This window comes from Mesoplodon densirostris, chromosome 17 (genome assembly GCF_025265405.1).
Source record: "Mesoplodon densirostris isolate mMesDen1 chromosome 17, mMesDen1 primary haplotype, whole genome shotgun sequence".
In the NCBI taxonomy this organism is placed as follows: domain Eukaryota; kingdom Metazoa; phylum Chordata; class Mammalia; order Artiodactyla; family Ziphiidae; genus Mesoplodon; species Mesoplodon densirostris.
Genome location: NC_082677.1, coordinates 4,441,156 through 4,454,894, shown reverse-complemented (window position 1 = coordinate 4,454,894; position 13,739 = coordinate 4,441,156).

Here is a 13,739-nt window from a genome sequence, read left to right as displayed (position 1 = left end):
TGTTAATCCCAAACTCCCAATCCTTCCCTCCCCCACCCCATCCCCCTTGGCAACCACAAGTCTGTTCTCTACGTCTGTGAGACTATTTCTGTTTCGTAGATAAGTTCATTTGTGTCATATTTTAGATTCCACATATAAGTGATATATGGTATTTGTCTTTCTCTTTCTGACCTACTTCACAATCTCTAGGTCCATCCAGGTTGCTGCAAATGGCATTACTTCATTCTTTTAAATGGCTGAGTAATATTCCATTGTATGTATATATATATATATATATATATATATACCACATCTTTTTTTTTTACATTTTTCCCTTTTTAAAAAAAATTTATTGAAGTATAGTTGATTTACAATGTTGTGTTAATTTCTGCTGTACAGCAAAGTGATTCAGGTATGTATATATATTCTTTTTCATATTCTTTTCCATTATGGTTTATCACAGGATATTGAATATAGTTCCCTATGCTATACAGTAGGACTTTGTTATTTATCCATTCTATATATAATATTTTGCATCAGCTAATCCCAAACTCCCAGCTTTCCCACCCCCACCTTCCTCCCTCTTGGCCACCACAAGTCTGTTCTCTGTCTATGAGTCTGTCTCTGTTTTGTAGATACGTTCATTTGTGTCGTATTAGATTCCACATATAAGTGATATCATATGGTATTTGTCTTTCTCTTTCTGACTTAATTTGCCTAGTATGATAATCTCCAGGTCCATTCATGTTGCTGCAAAGGATGTTATTTCGTTCTTTTTATGGCTGAGTAATATTCCATCGTGCATATATACCACATCTTTATCCATTCATCTGTCGTTGGACATTCAGGTTGCTTACATGTCTTGGCTATTGTAAATAGTGCCACTATGAACATAAAGGTGCATGTATCTTTTCTTTTTTGTTTTGTTTTATTTTGTATTTTTATTTTTTTATTGTGGCAAAATATAGGTAATATAAAATTTACCATTTTAACCATTTTTAAGGGTACAGTTCCGTGGCATTAAGTACATTCACATGGTTGTGCAACCGTCACCACCATCCATCCCAAGAACTTTTTCATCTTCTCCAGCTGAAATCTGTACCACTCAGTACTAATTCTCCCCCAGCCCCTGGCAACCAACATTCTACTTTGTACCACATCTTCTTTATCCATTCATGTGTCGATGGACAGTTAGGTTGTTTCCATGTCCTGGCTATTGTGACTAGTGCTGCTGTGAACATAGGGATCCATGTAACTTTTTGAATTATACTTTTGTCTGGGTATATGCCCAGAAGTGGGATTGCTGGGTCATGTGGCACCTCTATTTTTAGTCTTTTGAGGACTCTCCATACTGTTTTCCATAGTGGTGCACCAACTTACATTCTCTTGGGTCTCTTTTAATCTAGAGCTGTTCTTACACTTCCCGTCTTCCTCCTTTTGAAAAATGACGTTGACTTTTTTTTTTTTTTTGCGGTACGCGGGCCTCTCACTGTTGTGACCTCTCCCATTGCGGAGCACAGGCTCCGGACGCGCAGGCTCAGCAGCCATGGCTCACGGGCCCAGCCACTCCGCGGCATGTGGGTTCTTCCCGGATCAGGGCACGAACCCCCTTCCCCTGCGTCAGCAGGCGGACTCTCAACCACTGTGCCACCAGGGAAGCCCCGCAAATAAGGTTTTGTGGGCTTTTTGGTCTTTTTTTTGTATCATTGTGAACTCACCTCAATTAATAATAGTCACTATTCTTTTGATATTCAAATTGTACCAACTTTGGCCAATAAGAGCCTCTTCAAACCAGCTCTTGTAAGAAATGATTATTTAAGGATTTGAACATGGGGGGCCATCTGTTTCAAGCTGGAGCAAGCTAGAAGCTAAGAGAAGAGGACACCCAGAAGATACATAGAGAGTTTGGGATGCAAACTCAAGGAGAAATTAAAACTTAGTTAACTGAGGGTTCTGGGGTCAAGCCAAGGGAAAAGCGCTATAGAATGGCCTGAAAGCACAGGACAGAAAAAGTGGGCAGGGAGGTAGACAGTGGGAGGGGAACACACGCACCTTGGGGAGGTCAGTACAGGTGTAGTCATTGTTGGACCAGAAACTCAAGGGATAAACTATGGTCCAGACAGAACAGGATCAGCCTTGTCCAGAGATTTAAGCTGTACTAATACCTGACCCAGGTTGAGTGGTAGAATATTTAGAAAATTAAAAGGTCAAGGTTAGAAGGGTCAGGTGAGAGTGGCAGGGAGGGGAAAGTGCTATGACTGACCTCGAAGTGGGACTTTTCAGTGTGATATTTTCTCAGTGAAATATCCTGAGGACACAGTACGCAAAGCCAGATGATACGTGACTAATCAATATCCAGTAATGAAATTACTAATTTTTATTTAATGACCAGCCATGCTGTCTATGGGCATATTGTAGAAACGTGGGAATGACAAGAGGGCGTGTCCTGAGGCTGCCTTTTCCAGCTCTGTCCTTCTGGAAGGATAACAAGGATCTTTTATTTTTAAGTGCACCCAAAAAACTTTCCCTGATAGCTCGTTCTGCTGTCCTATAACGTTGGGGACGTCTCCCTTGTAACTTCACACTCCCATTTCTGTTGCATTTATAGTCTATATTTTTTGCATACTTCTGCTTTCAGATTTTCTTCATCCTTATGTTTAAGCACTGTCTCTTACAAACAACATTGATCTCTTAATTGGATTCTTCAGTCATTTACATTTATTGTATTTATGTTTAAATCCACCATTTGACTATTTGTTTACTGTCATTTACATTTATTGTATTTATGTTTAAATCCACCATTTGACTATTTGTTTGGTTACTCCTGTTCTTTGTTCCTGCTTATTTCCTATCTTGTCTTCTTTTTTTAAAAAATTGAGATGTAATTGACATATAACATGACTTTCAGGTGTACAACATCATTGTTTGACATTTGTATATATTACAAAATGATCACCACTGATGTCTAGCTAACATCCATCACCACACATAGTTACAATTTTTTTTTCTTGTGATGAGGGCTTTCAGGATCTACTCTCAGCAACTCTCAAACACGTGATACAGTGTTATTGACTATAGTCACCACACTGTGCATTACCTCCCAGGACTTACTTATTTTGTAACTGGAAGTTTGCACCTTTTGACCCCCGCCCCTTGCCTATCTTGTCTTATTATTATTTTTTATTTTACTCCATTGGATACATTAGATGCTTTCTTCCTATATTTTTAGTGGTTCCCTAGAGATCACAGTATGCATTCCTGACTTTTTAACATCTAATATGAATTACTACTTTTGTTACTTCCCAGGACATTTCAGTACCTTAGGACATTTAACATCCTTTCTTCCTGCGTTGAGTACTATTTTTGCCAAGGAAGTTCTCTATATATTTAAAACTCTGCAAGATGTTAATACAGTTACTGTTTATATGGTCAGCGTTCATTTAGGTTTATCTGTTGTTCTATTTACTCTTCCCAGGGCACCTCATTCTTTCTTGCATTTCTGTGCTTCTATCTGAGATAATTTTCTTTCTGTCTAAAGATTATTCTTCGGTTTGTATGCGCTGGTTTTGTTGTCTGGAAAGATTTCCAGTTCACCTTAATTTCTGAAGAATATTTTTGGTGGATATAGGATGCTAGGTTGTCAGCTATTTTCTGTCAGCACTTTGAAGATATGATTTTGTGCCTTTTGGTTCCTAGTGTTTCTGATGAAGGTTAGTGGTCAGTCTTATTGTCGGTCCTCTGAAGGTAACATACTTTTCCCCTTCTGGTTTCTTTTAAGATTTTCTCTTTGTCTCTTTGTTTTTTAGTACTTTTACTGTAATATGCCTAAATTTGGTTTTCTTAGTATTTCTACTGCCTGTAATTCCTAATTCATGGTTCTGTGTCTTTAGTCAGTTTTAAGTATATCTTGAAATATTGCTTTTTCATGATTACTTCTCCCCTCTTCCTTCTGGGATTCCAGTTACACGTATTTTAAATCTTTTATTTTTTTCATGTTTAACGTGTCTCTTACGCTCTTTTCTGTGTTTCTTTTTCGATCTCCACGCTTTAGTCTGACTATTTTATTCTGATCTTCTTGACTGGTTTTCTCTTCAAGCTATTTAATGGCTCCTAAACCATCTGCTGAAGTTTTAGTTATAGTTACTGAAAACTGTGCAGTTTACAGAACTGTACCGTAAGCTGCATAGATACAGTCATCCTTTTGGTTTTTCATTTTTATACTTCCCAGTTTCCTGCTAGAATTTACTATCTTAATCATTTAACTCCTTGAACATTCTATCGTGGTTATTTAAGAATGTGTGTCTGATAACCCAGCGTGTGGCTGGCTCTCTAGTGGGTCCATGTCTGTGGTCTGGTTGTGGAGGAGCTCAGCCCGTCCATCTCAGGTTGAGAGCTGCCCTCCAGCCCAGCGCACTAGGTGGCCTTTCTGCTTGTGCTAGTTCAGGTCATTTAGGGCTGCACTGATTTCTTCTAATATTATAATCAGATTATTTCCTGTTGATTTATAGCTTCAAAATTTGTTGTCATTTCAGCATAATGTGTCTTTGCTAAGGACCAAACTGAAGCGCAGAGCATTAGAAGCTTTTTCCTGACAGCACAGAGCAGTCAGTGGCTACAGTGAACATTCATTTCTCCTACAGCGTCTCAGAGCCCTTCTTATGTCTGGGAACGGGAGTCAGGGTCTGGGATACAATCCCAGGACAAGCACACTCTTGGCAGGAGACGTTCCCACCAGGACTTTGCTTCTGGAGTGAGTGAGGCAGAGATGAAGGGACTTCAGGCCTGTGTTGGTAGTGGCGGCTGTGACGTGGATTCTGATCCGGCAGCAGCTGCAGTGTCCCTGCCGGCCTGGCCCCGTGGGTGAACTCGGCTGTCCTCGTAGCCGCCTGGACCTCCTGGTTTGGGCCGCTCTCTGAGACTTCCTTTCCATTCTGAGTTATCCGATACTCTTTCAATGCAGGCCTGTTCTGCACAGACGAACCAGAGTGGGATTTCGTTGTTTGCAACTGCAACTCATGACTATTACACGACCAAGCAGCCGAGAACTCAAGAGGGCTGAGGCTGCTCCATTCTCCGCGGGAGACTCAGCTGGGAGAAGACGGCGTTTCAGACCCGGCAGCCCGGGGTGATGCAGGCTCCTGCCTGCCTGGGAGGTTACAAGGGAAGGCTGCACATGCCCCCGTGCACTCAACTAAATTGCATGCAATTTTCCTGGAAAACTAAAATAATAATTTAGGCCCTTTAACAGGCTGGAAAGGACCATTAGGGAGAGAACAATGAAGAACAAGTTAGGAGAGAAGGCGACACGGGATGTGGATGACATGGGTGGAGGCTCGGTCGCCTGCTAGGCTGTGAGCCATGGCCTGAGCAGCCCTGGAGGGAGACCCTTTCATCAGGGCCTTCCTCTTGGGAGGCTCCTGTGGGTCTTCTCTCACACCTTTGTGGAGGTCGGTGTTCTTGGGGCAGCTAGGCTCGGGCAGCTCCTCCAGTCAGGGCCCCCCCAGCTCCTGACCCTGACCCTCAGCTGCACTGCAGCGGCCTGGCTGCCCCATAAAGGGTGCTGACCTCAGCCTCCGTTGCTTGGAGGGTCGAGGACTATAGGAGCCTGTGACACGTCTCTAGGACCTGCCTCTCCATCCAGATGTCGAGTTCCAGGACCAGAGGGCCAAGCCCTGAGCTCTCTTTGTACCCTGCGCACACGGGAGGTTTCAGGACATGCTCTTCTCAAGTGACGTGCCTGGCTGGTCTCCCCTTCTCCTGTTTGCTATTAGCTCTTTCTCCCAAGTTGCCATGTTGCTGGGTAGGTGGATTCAAGTGGTAAAGTGCAGGGGGGGTCAGCATGTTACTCCCCATCTGAAGTTCTGGGCGTAGATGGGTAAGTCTTGCCTTTTTTATTTCTAGAAGGCTAGTTCCTGGCTTAAGCCTCCTGCGTACATAGCTGCAGTCTACTTGATGGTCTGTAGGTTGATGTATTGATAGTTTGAAGATTCTGGCACATGTTTTCGTCCATTTCTAGGATGTCTCTGCTCCAGTGTCTTCCATTAACTCATTCTCATTCACGTTTTCCATCCAAGTCCCTTTAACGCCGGAGGAGAGTTCACACAGACCAACGTTAGCGTTCTAACTGGTTCCCCGCCTTCGCTTTTGCCCAGGTTGCTTTTTAAAGCACAAATCAGACAAAATAGCTCCACTGTGGAAAGCTGTCCCAAGGCCTTCTGTCACATGGGGGCTTTTCCCCAGGGCCCTTTATAAAAGCCTGCAGAGGGTGGCCTCTTTCTACCTCTCTGCTGCCATTTCTTGCCTCTTACCTGCTGGCTTATGACTCTTCAGCCACACTGACCTCCTTCCTACCCTTTGAACACTTCAGACCTCAGGGCCTTTGCACTTGCTGTCCTGTTTGCCAGGGACACCACCCCCGGGTCATCCATGTTTTGTTGCTTCTCCTTGTCATTCAGATCTAAGCTCAACTGTCACCTGCTCTCTGCATACATCCCATTAGCCAGCCTTCATCCAATCACTGTCTGTCCCTGGGCACAGTCTTGTTTTCTTTGTAACACTTATCTTCCGAAAATGATCGTCTTCTTTTATTTGTATACCTAGAAGCTCGCCTGGTGCATAGCTGTTGCTTGGCAACATTTTGTGCAATAAATGAGTGAGGGAAATGTTTTCAATATCTCTAGGCATATTTTTAAAAGTTAACATGAATTTTTCATCCTACTTGAAAATATTTATGTTAGTTTCCTACCAGGAAAAAAAAAAAAAAAGCAATAATTTGAATTACCTATGGAGTGAAAATGCTTAGCAGATGACAAATTGAGTCAATTCATTATTCAACATACGAACAAATTCATTATTGAATAAATGAATGAACGAATGAATAAGAAGTTGAGCCCCATTTCTATCCTGTGGCATCTTGTACGGCCTGGCGGGGTGCTGGGTGTACAGACCGGAGAAAGATGCAGTCCTGAGCCTAGGAGGGAACGGGCTGCTCCTCTGGTTTCTCTCCTCCTTCTGGAGCAGGAAGAATTTCCAGAATCACAGAGCGCTTCCCAAGCCAAGAGAAGCAAGACTGTCAGATTGTTTTCTTCCTGGGATGTCGCACCTCTCCGTGGGTTCAGATGGCTGAGAACTGGGGTCCTGACCCTTCTCACCACCAAGCAGACTCCCCACAGGACAAAGGGGCCAGAGCTTGCACCCTGGCAAGGGCATTTCTTGGCTGATCCCTCCCTCCCTCCCTGGGGAGAGAGTCTGAAGGAGGCGGTCCATGGGCTCTGCCCCCGTGGGGCTTCCCACCAGCTCTCCATCCCCTGCTCTGAATAAGCCTCTTTTTGAACCACTTTCAAGAAAATGACACCTTTCACCCAGCAACCTTTGGGCCGTCCCTGCCCCTCCCCGGGCGTGTGCTCCAGACACGCTCTGGATTCTGGGCAGAATGTTAAACATAGTCAGACAGAGAAAATGCCAGGAGAAATCACAGCTTGTGTCCTCCATCAACTGGAAATGCCCCTTATCCTTTCAGTCAGACGCCGTCTTCCTCAGTTTACAACTTCTCATGGATAGGTCTTTATAGCTTCTTGGGAGACAGTTTTCCATGGGTGTCCTGCATTTCTCTGAGTCTTGTGAGCAGAGGCAACAGTGTTTGTTCTGGATGAGTTTTCGAGGATGTTTGTATATCAGACAACCCTGAAAGATAGAAAAAGTGTCTCCCTCTGGGACACAAGGCAGATTTGTTTCCTGACCAGTATAATAATGATAATGTCTCCCTCCAGGGCGGAGGTTGGGCAGGTTTGCCGCAGAGGTTTGCGGGTTTCCAAGCACAGGGCTCCTGAGTTGTGCCTCCTCACCCCCTACCAGGGCTGCTCCACACCGCCACCCATGAGCTCGGGGGCAGGGGAACAGACTTCTCACTGTGCCGGTAGTAATAAAAGTCCCTTGCCTCTGACCCAGGAGTCATCCATGGAACTGTGGTGGCTCACGTAACTGGGAGCAGGGTAGACTCTCAGACCCTTCTAGACACTCCTCTGGTCTATGTCCTGTAACTCAACTGTAAGTATATAGCGCTAGTATACACGTTATACATGAAAATGTGTCAAATTTCAAGTAAATGAGTCTTGTCTCCTCAAGGGCAAGCAGGATGCACTGTCAAATTATCTAATAACTATGGGACACATGGCAAGTGCCCCCTGACTTCTTGCTGTCATTTCATCCTCTGGGTGGCCTGCAGTCGGGGATGTGCCTCTACTGTGTCCACAAGAGCCACCCCTGACTGCTGACTCGCTGGTGGTGCTGGGCGTCCCAGTTTACAGGGGTCTCCACTTTAACCTTAGGCCATTTCCTCCACTGCCAAAAAATGGGATGGTGCTGGCGCCATTCCTCACCACCCGGTGGGCCAGAAAGTGCCGGGAGGGATGCTAATGAGGGCATACCCAGACGAATCGACTGGGAGCCTGGGGGCCTGAGTCCAGGAGGCCTAAATGCTTAGGCGTGATGTGCTGGAGAGAAAACATCAAATCCCCGGGGGCTTCCCTGGCCGTCCAGTGGTTAAGACTCCACGCTGCCACTGAAGGGGACGCGGGTTCGATCCCTGGTCGGGGAACTGGGATCTCGCATGCCGCAGGGCGTGTCCAAAACATAAAACAACAGCAACAACAAATATATATGTAAGGAACAGATTGGGAAGAAATATTTGTAACATATATAATAAAAACTTTAAAAAAACAAAAAACCAAACATCCAATCCCAGCCCCAATCAAAGGGCTCAGCGTCCAGATGTCTGGGAGGCTGCTCTGCCTGGGAAACAGAAGCCCATCACCCTGGGTATCAAGAATATCAAGAATAGGGCTTCCCTGGTGGCGCAGTGGTTGAGAGTCTGCCTGCCGATGCAGGGGACGCAGGTTCGTGCCCCGGTCTGGGAAGATCCCACATGCCATGGAGCGGCTGGGCCCGTGAGCCATGGCCGCTGAGCTTGCGCGTCCGGAGCCTGTGCTCTGCAACGGGAGAGGCCACAACAGTGAGAGGCCCGCGTACTGCCAAAAAAAAACCAAAAAAAAACAAAAAAAACCCCAAAAGCACACAAAACCAACAGAAAGCGCTCCCAGTGGCCAAAGCTGGAACCTCTTAAGCAACAAAATAAAGTCGTGTGGGATTATGACCTGAAGTATAAAATAAATACCCATGAGTTTATAGTAATGTAAGTAAATGAATGAAAAAATAAATTAATGGGGGAGAAGAGACAAATATCCTTTGTAGGAAAATTCTAAATAATTTATGTAGATCCTCCGCCCTCAGGGAGTTGGAGGGTCATTCTCCACTCCTTAAGTGTGGACTTTGCATAGTGTCTTCCTTCCAAAAAGTACAGTGTGGAAAGGGAGAAAAGGAGTAACTTTGCAGTGGGGAAACCTGACAAGCACAACCTCAGTCAGGTGGTCGAGGTCCATGTAGACAGTGAAACCACATGGATGTACCCCTGCCGTGATGTGGTGAGGATGTCCTTGGTGGTCTTCACACCCCCAAACCCATAACCCCCGTCTAATTGTGAGAAAAAGAAGACAAATTCTGATAGAGGGACATCTTACAAGACACTGATCCATACCCCAAGACTATCAAGGTCGTTGAAAACAAGAAAAGTCTGAAAAACTGTCACAGCCCAGAGGAACCTAGGAGACAGGCCAACCAGATGAAATGTGGGATCTTGGAAGAGAAAAAGGACATTTGGTAAAAACAAAGGAAATCTGAATGAATTATGGACTTTGATTAATAATAATATTATCCATATTGGTTCATTAATTATAACAGATGAAGCACACCAATGTAAGATTAGTTAATAATAGCAGAAACTGTGGGCTGGGTATATGGGAACTCTCTGAACGATCTTCTCAATATTTTTGTAAATCTAAAGCTGTTCTAAAAAAGAAAGTCTATTACCAAATAAAAGTTAAAAGAAATTAAAATTTTGATGTGAAATTTTTGAGCCACTTCTGTGAATCAGGAAAGGTTCTATGGTCAAAGTCATCCTAGTGGTGAGCATGGTATTACTAGCTGTTGTTTTTTTTTTTTTTTTTGCGGTACGCGGGCCTCTCACTGTTGTGGCCTCTCCCGTTGCGGAGCATAGGCTCCGGACGCGCAGGCTCAGCGGCCATGGCTCACGGGCCCAGCCGCTCCGGGGCATGTGGGATCTTCCCAGACCGGGGCACGAACCCGTGTCCCCTGCATCGGCAGGCGGACTCTCAACCACTGCGCCACCAGGGAAGCCCACTACTAGCTGTGTTTTGCTGAAGCTTATTCGGCTTGGCTGGAGTGTGGACCCAGGTCTCCTGAGTGTTACTCCGTAGTTCTTCCTGTTTGCTCGCAAGGACCCAGAGAAAAGAGGTTATTCGGTTACAGTGGGGAGATCAGTTAACCAGAATGCTCCATTCTCAACCATTCGTGGCCTTGTCCTCCCTCTAGGACTCAGCGTAATTCCCTGAACTTTGCATACGCGAGTTATCATTGTCACAACCTTTCAAGGGGGTAGGAATTGTTTGCTCCACGTTAGGGATGGAGGAACTGAGACTCAGGGAGGTAAAGTAATCTGCTCAAGGTCACTCAGTGGCCAGCGGTGGGTTGGGATTCAAATGCCAAGGTTCCCCCCACCCCCACTGCATCGTGCCCTTCCCTGAATGGCCTGCGTGGTCCCACTGAGGAATTTCACACAATCACAGATGTAGCCATGATTCCTGGGTTTTTTTTTTCCCTCTGGCTGCTCTTTGCTTTGTGGGGACAGTTAGTGAGCAAGGATTCAGTTTCGTCTCCTGAGGAAAGTCTTTGGAATATTTTCATAAAAGGAATGGGGATTGGTTGCTGCCATCACAGGACACATGATAGAATCTCTGCTTATAAACCAGGTCGGCACAATATTACACATCAACCCCCATGTTCCCATGCCTGCTCCCAGGGCAGACATGACTAATCAGTCTTGAGCTCTTGCCTGCTGAGCCTGGACTCAGCCTGACAGTCGCTCTTGTGAGCTCTCCAGGCAGCCACCATGAATCCTCAGAGCTGTCCCCGAGATGAAACCCCTCTGCCCTCCCAGCTATAGCACAGCCACCCCTTACATTTTTCAACGTTTGAGACACAGGAGGAGAGCAGGCGTAGGCTGGTTACTGCATTTGCAGCTGATGCTCGAGTCACAACACACAATTACTCCTCCAGCCCTTACTTAGGAGGTGCTGTCACGACCACATTCCTGACGGCTGGGGAAGGGGCAGGCGCCATCGAGCTGCTGAGTGTCAGGGTGGTAGTGGTGCCACCCACGTGGCAGGAGGCCAGGGGCTGTGCAGGCCAGCCGCCGTGGGAAGCGACATGAAGGCTCATCTTTGGAAGAAGACCTGGGCAGTTGCCAGAAGGGATGCCTGTAGGATGAGGCTTTATGTTTTGTTCCAGAAAGCAACAGCCTACTGGCTCAGGAACAAGCTGGAAAATCACCTTGTGATCCCTGTCCACTTGCTGACCATTTCAGGCCCCGGGATCAAGAACAGTAAGAAGTCCATTGTGTTAATTGCGGACAGTACACATTATTCTGAAATACGAAGGCAGTTTACCCAAGACTAGCGTTTATGGGGAGTTGCCAACCCTGTTGAAGGCTAAAACAAATCATTAGGTCCTAATACTTCTAAGTAGCTTGCAAACTGTGCGTTAGCTTAACTCATATTTACTAACATTTTGGTTTTCGTTTATAGTCATGTTTCTTCCTTCTGTGGGTCCCCACAGCTCGAAATGCAGGGACCCCATAGTTTCGTGTAACACAGACACAGGGGCATGTGCTCTGACGAGTTTCACGGACAGACTGGACCAATTCTGCAGGTGCTAAGCTCAGCTTGTTAATGTTCTAAGAAAGTGAGCATCTCAGGTCACCTTTGACACTGGGGGTTCAGTGAGAGATACCAGGAACCTGGATTGTGGAGGACATCAGCTCCTGAGCTGTGTGGTACCTCTGGGCTCCTGTACGTCCCAGAGTGGGGCATACAGCAGGGAAAGGATGCAGCCGGCACTCACCAGTCCTGCCCTCTCGGAGCACACCTGACTTCCCACTTCCCAAAGGTCTTGATATTGTCAGTTTGTCATCATCCGACGTGGATCACCCGTTAGGTACCGTTTCGTGCTGGTCCACCTCAGAGGCCTCATGCTTTTACAACCCAGACGTGATTGCCATAGGCTTGGGCACCAATTTCTGATCCATCCATTTATTTATTTATCCATTCAACAAGTATTTATTGAGCATCTACTATGTGCCGGGTCCTGGAGCTTCACCAACATCGAGACACTGTTTTGCTCGCGCAGAGCTTGGTGTCCCAGTTGGTTGTCGTCGGGGTAGCAGAGGCTACATGTGATTGACACACGGTGCATACATACAACTTGGGGTAGAAAGACCACCTGGGTCCACTTTCCTCAAAGGAGGCCATGAGCAAGGCAGGGGTTTCAGTTTCATGCATATCTCACCTGCACACCAGGAGGATGCTCCCTGCTCTTCTCTCCACCCACTCCAGAAAGCCAGGTGTTGCAGGGGACGGGTTTGGAGTCAGAAAGCCTTGGCCCAAATCCCAGCTCCCCCCTTTCTACCACGCTGCCCCAGGACAAGTCACCTGGCCTCTGTAAGCCTCAGTTTCCTTGTCTGAAAAATGGGATGATAACTGCAGCTGCCTCATACGGCTGAGGGTTAAATGAATTAATGAAGGCACTGGCAGATAGTAAGAACTCTGTAAATATTAGCTATTACTCCTCCAGTCAAGTGGGCAAGGGTCCGATGCTCACCCATTCCTGCATGTGAGCCATAGGCGCCATGGAGGGGGGCGGATGGATGTTACAGGAGACGCCTGGAGCAGTTTCCTTCTGTAAAACAGCGTAGGGCTCAGCACGGCCTGATGCCCTTTCTTATAGGCAGCTCGATGCCCCCAGGAGACCAGCAGCCAAGGGGCCTCACACTGTAACAGTGATAACAGCAGAGGAAGTGGACGCAGGAGAAAAGCAGATGCTCGGCCTGCCCATGGGCACCCAGGCAGGACCCGTTGTGTATAAGGAAATGCACAGCGATCAGCTCACAAGAACTTGGGGGCTATGTTTGCAGATGGGTACACTGATTTAATGAACAGCGGTTTCTTAATATTTGGATTTTATTTCTAGATACAGAAGTGAAAATAATCAGAATAGCATTTTATAATGGGGGCACAAACAACTCATTTTTATTTTTTGGAAACACCCACATGCAAAATTAAGACAATTTCCAAATCATCTTGCGGCCTCTGCTTGTGAGACAGCTCTTCCTGGGCCACACCACAGTGGTCACAGGTCATTTTCACACCGTGACACTGATCCCACCCCTGTAGGTCGTCAAAAGCCACAAGGATGGATGCAGCGCATTTTCTTTGGCTCATGGAGCTGTGGTCTGTAGAATTTTGCCTTTGCTGTGATCTGCCCATCTGCTGCTGTGTTTGCGTCGCTCTGGTCAGCTCTGAGCCAGGACCCTCACCCTTGATCTGGTCCAGCGCCCTGAGGACATTCGCAGGGGTCAGCCACCTCTCTCCCCTCCCCACTGTCTGCTGGCCTGTCCATGGCTCTCCCTGCACACAGGAGACAGAAGCAGCCACATCCATGTTGGGGGCCTCATCAGAGAAGGGACGGGCCAGGAGGAGAGCTGAGAAGAAACAGATTTCGGAAGAACTGGGTCTCTTTTGCCAGCTCTCTCCCTCCTGCGCTATTTCTGCAGCTGGCAAACACAAGTGCGC